The sequence below is a fragment of the Lucilia cuprina genome, chromosome 3 (genome assembly GCF_022045245.1).
Source record: "Lucilia cuprina isolate Lc7/37 chromosome 3, ASM2204524v1, whole genome shotgun sequence".
NCBI classification, from domain to species: domain Eukaryota; kingdom Metazoa; phylum Arthropoda; class Insecta; order Diptera; family Calliphoridae; genus Lucilia; species Lucilia cuprina.
The window spans coordinates 8,967,019-8,972,984 of NC_060951.1; positions in this window are offsets into that span (position 1 = coordinate 8,967,019).

Genomic DNA, 5,966 nt, shown 5'->3' on the forward strand with positions numbered 1-5,966 from the left:
TCTATCTATCTATCTATCTATCTATCTATCTATCTATCTATCTACCTATCTATCTATCTATCTATCTATCTATCTATCTATCTATCTATCTATCTATCTATCTAACTACCTAACTTACTGAATAACTAGCTGACTGATTAACTAACAAACACACTAACTAAACACACAGACTAAATACAATACTAATACACTATATATAATATATTATAAACTAGAGCACAGATTAGACTATTAGCTAGACTAAGTTCTACACTATAGACTAGACCATTAACTACACTACAGACTCGAATATAGACTAGACAATAGCGTAAACTATAAGCTAGACTGTAGAATAAACTAGATTTTATATTACATTATAGCCTAGATTGTAGACTACACTGTCGAATAGACTACATACAATACTATAGATCATAGAATATATTGTATGCTAAAGTTCAGACTAGACTATAGACTACACCACAAACTAGACTACAGCCTCGACTTTAGACTAGACAATAGCGTAGACTATAAATAAGACTTTGGTTTAAACCAAATTTTAGATTACATTATAGACTATATTATAAACTAGACTATAGTATATAATAGTACTACACTACAGAATATATTATATACTAGAGTACATACTACATTATATTCTAGATGATGTTCTAGACTTCAGACCATAGACTAGACTACAATCTCAACTATAGCCTAGACAAAAGCGTAGACTACAAACTAGACTTTGGATTAAATTTTATAGACCAGACTATAGAATAGACTAGATTATAGACCACACAAAACAGACAAAATACTATACTCTATACTAGTATGTAGTACTAGTATACTATAGAATAGTATATAGTACTAGTGTGGTATATACATTAAAGAATATAGTATAGTTTATAGTCTATAGACTAGACCATAAACTAGACAACAAACTTTACTTTAGAATAGACAATAGCGTAGAATATAAACTAGACTTTAATTAAACTAGATTTTAAATTATAATATAGACTATACTATAGAATAGGCTATATTAGAGACCACACTATCTAACAGACTAAATACTGTACAATACACTAGTGTATAGACGAGTATACAGTACTACTTTACTGTACAATATATTATATATTAGAATCTAAACTAAATTATAGGCTAGACTATGTTCGAGACTACAGACTAGACTATAGACTAGACTAGACCATAAACTAGACAGCAAACTTAACTTTAGAATAGACAATAGCGTAGAACATAAACTAGATTTTAAATTATAATATAGACTATACTATAGAATAGACTATATTATAGACCACAATGTCTAACAGACTAAATACTGTACAATATACAAGTGTATAGACTAGTATACAGTATTACTTTACTGTACAATTAAATTAAATTATGGGCTAGACTATATATTAGAATCTAAATTAAATTATGGGCTAGACTATGTTCGAGACTATAGACTATATACTAGACTATAGACTAGACTATAGATTAGACTATAGACTGGACTATAGACTAGACTATACACTAGACTATAGACTAAACTATAGACTAGACTATAGACTAGACTAGATTATAGACTAGACTATAGACAAGGCTACAGACTCGACTACAGACTAGATAGTAAACTAGACTAGATAATAAACTTAAGATTAAACAGAATTATAGAGTAAATTAAAGACTATAGGTATTATATAACCGATAGTAATACTACAGACTAGACTATAGATCATAGACTAGACTAAAGGCTAGACTATGTTCTAGACTATAGACTAGACAATAGCTCTATATCTCTATAAAATTTTCTATAAGCCCTTTTAATGATATATAAACTTCAATTACTTTTAAAGTTTAAAATTTTTTTTTCCAAATAAAATTTAAATAAAATATAACAAAAAAGGTGAATGACCGTGCTTAGCATGCGTTTTTTTTAATTATTGTTTTTATTTTTTGTTGTAGTCATTTGTTTTTTTTTTGTGCTGATGTTGTTGTTGTTATTTTTCTTCTTTTTTTTGTGAAATTTTAATATGACACTCTTTTGGTTTGCAATTGCCTCTTATGTCAGTTGAATTGTGTCCAGTGTTGCCAACTTAGTGCTTTTAGCACTATTTGCGGTGCGTTTTGGTGTGCCAAACCCGGAAAATTTTGCTCATGGTGCCTTTCTTCAAAAAGGCACTAAAGTGGTGCTTTCTAATTTTATGACAGTGCATTTAGTGCTTTTTACACCCAACATATACCCAAGATGAGTGGGGTATATTGATTTTGTCACTCCGTTTGTAACACATTGGTTGGTAGTGTGCCTGTCAGTTTAAATGTTTAATGACATTTTACTATTTTTAAAATTCTCATCTTATTTATCTAATATTCGTCAAACATTAGTTTTAGTTCTTACGTTACTAAAAATCTAACTCACACCGGTGAAAGACTTTAGTATGACGCATCTTTTGTTTTGCAGCCCAATGTTCTAAAAAACGAATTTTGGAGTCTTGTAGGAAATGAGCGAAATAATGTGCAATTTTTATTAAAATAAACAATATTTGACTGAAAAAACGTTAGTGCCTTTTTATTCATTTTCAGTTAGAAAATTACACTTTTTTACCCCTTTTTAATTTTTTTTGCGCGCGTTTTGCTTGACCAATGTTGGCAACACTGATTGTGTCATATGTTTGTTACTCTTTTTATTATTATTGCTTTGCTCTTGACATTTTTGTTGTTGGTTTGGTTTTTCTTCTTCTTTTTTTATTGCTTTTGTCGTAAGTTTGTTTGTTTTTTTTTTTTTGGGAAATTCCAAAGAGAGTCATTAACATGCTGTAAAAGGCATTGCCAAGTTGATTTTTCTTTGGCAGTGAATGAATTTCCATTTAAGTGATGGCACGTTGAGGAAGAAGGAAGGTGTTCTTTTTGGTATTTGTAGGATTACTTCCGGATTGTTGTTTTTTTTCATTATAGAACATATTAAGAGGAAATTACGAGGTTGTTTTGGGAAAATTAGTTTAATTGTATAAATTCTTGTACAATTGTATCCAAAATACTAATCTTTAGTAGATTAGTTAATATAAGTTCTCTACTATCTACTTGTAAATAGCAGATTATTTATTACTAATATTTTACGCATTTTCCCCTTTCTACACTTTTCAAACATTTCCTTACCCATCACTATATGTAAAACACCGCTTTTAACTTACATAGACAACAAATACATTTTCCTTCCAATCTGGCAATGCCTTTTTCTTACACTGTTACTACAACACATTTCGCAAAAGCAAAAAGAAAAAAAGAGGAAGAAAAATAACATCATAATGACGTTGAAACTTTGCCGGCCTATGTTTGTAAATTACTGTAATTTAGGTTCTTTCAACTTTGTTGTGAGTTGTGAGAGTTCAAAACAACGGGTCAATAACTGGCCGAGTTTTTTGCACTCTCACACAACAGCAACAACAACATCAACTACTACAATAATAATGACACAAGCAAAACAAGAACAAGAAGAAAATAACCCAACATGCAAACAGCAACAAACAGAAAGTAGACAATGAATTTCCACAACAACAAGTAATTATTATAACAATCTTTATGTTTTGTTATAATAATTACTGATTAAAACTATAATAAAAGTTCATTTGGACAAGTATATTTTTTATTTAAAAACTCCTACACATTATTGTTCTTTTTTTAATTTTATTTTAAACTTTTATTTTTAGCATTATTTATAACATATTATGCAATAATAATTTCCAAATAAAAACATTGACCCTCCTCTATAAACAATAACACAAGCGAAAAATGTTAAAAAAAGACACACACAAGAGATTTTTTTACTCTGCATCAGGCATGGAAATGTTAAAATTTGAAATCCTATTAACTTATAACAAAAGGGGTACTTTTAGGTTTTTAAAGTACGAAACAAAATTTTCTGATTAACTGACTAGACTAGATTAAAGACCAGACCATAGTATAGACTAAATTTTATACTATATACTACACTATACTGGACAGGGGTCTGGTCTATATTTTAGTTTAGTCTATAGTCTAGTCTATAATCTTGTCAATAGTCTAGTTTATAGTCCAGGTTATAGTCTATTCTAGCCTATAATCTAGTCCATAGTCTACTCTAAACTATTGTCTAGTCTAGTCTATACTGTAGTCTATAGTCTAGTCTATAGTCTAGTCTATAGTCTAGTCTATAGTCTAGTCTATAGTCTAGTCTATAGTCTAGTCTATAGTCTAGTCTATAGTCTAGTCTATAGTCTAGTCTATAGTCTAGTCTATAGTCTAATCTATAGTCTAGTCTATAGTCTAATCTATAGTCTAGTCTATAGACTAGTCTATTGTCTAGTCTATATTCAAGTCTAAAGTATATTCTATAAACTACTCTACGGTTTAGTCTATAGTCTGGTCTATAGTTTAGTATATAGTCTGGTCTATAGTCTAGTCTTTAGCCTAGGCCTTAGTCTAGTCTTTAGTCTATTCCTTAGTCCAGTCTATAGTCTAGTCCATATTCTTAACTACAACTTAGTTGTAGTCCAATATGCTCTAGGTGTTATCAAATAATCATAAATAATTAAAAACATTTAAAGACACGTTTCTTAAATTAATGTTTGTCTATATATTTTATATTAATATATTTTACTATTATTGCAATTTAGTTTCCTTATTTATAAAACATTCGTCTCACTATTTTAAGCAAATTGTTTATGCGGTAGAAACAAAAACAACCAAATTCAATTTAATGCATTTATTAGCATTCACCCCTCCCCCTTCGTATATAAGAAACCCATTTTGAATGAATAGGTAAATACGTCGACGTCTACAAGCACGTTGCTATTTATTTTGTTATTATAAATTGAAATTGTATTTTTTTGCTTAAACAAAAAATTTGTTTAATAAAAAAACTTTTGTATACAAAAACTACTTAAAAGTACAATGAACTTTTGCGAAAAATTGAGAACAAAATTGAAAAAAAAAATATAGATAACAAATGGAAACTAGTTACTAAATAGCAAGATAAGAAGAAAAAAATTTGTGGAAAAAATAAAATAAACAAATTTGTTATTAAATAAATAAATTTTGTTATTTTTAGGAAAATAAATTATTTTTAATAAAAATTAGAATAATTCATTTTAAACGTTTTATTAAAGGTGTGGGAATTATGTGAAATAGGGAAGGGAAGGAGTGTTATGAGTTGAGAATCAATGAATCATTAATCTTAGTTTATTTTAAATAAATGACATAGCACTTTTTTTGCAAATTAAATTAGCAATAGTAGATAGGGAATACCACTAGAAATGTATGGATTAAAGCGTATAGGGGAATAAGAAGAGATCTCTGACTAAATTCGCAAATGACTTTTTTCGATTAGCTCATAAACCACTCCACAATATAGTCTCTAGTTAAGTCCATGTACTAGTCGATAAAGAAGTGAGTAGACAAGTCCATAGACTACTATCTAGTATAGTGCATAAATAAGTCTATAGAATACTACCTAGACTGTTCAGTAAATATATAATTCTATAGACTAGTCCATATACTAATCAATAGACTAATCTATACACAATTCAATAGACTAGTCCATCGACTAGTCAAATAACTAGTACATGTACAAGTCAATAAACTAACGCATAGACTAATCAAAAGAATAGTCAGTAGACTAGTCCATGGTTAATAGACTACTAAATAGACTAGTCAAGAAATTAGTCCATAGACCGGTCAACAGACTAGTCCATAGACTGGTCAACAGAATAGTCCATAGACTGGCCAACAAAGTACTACATAGACTATTCCTTAGACTAGTCAATAGACTAGTAATAGACCAGTTATAGACTAGTATTAGACTAGTCCATTGATAAATAGTCTATAGTCTAGTCTATAGTATAATCTATAGTCTAGTCTATAGTTTAGTCTATAGTCTAGTTTATAGTCTAGTCTATAGTCTAGTTTATAGTCTAGTCTATAGTCTAGTCTATAGTCTAGTCTATAGTCTAGTC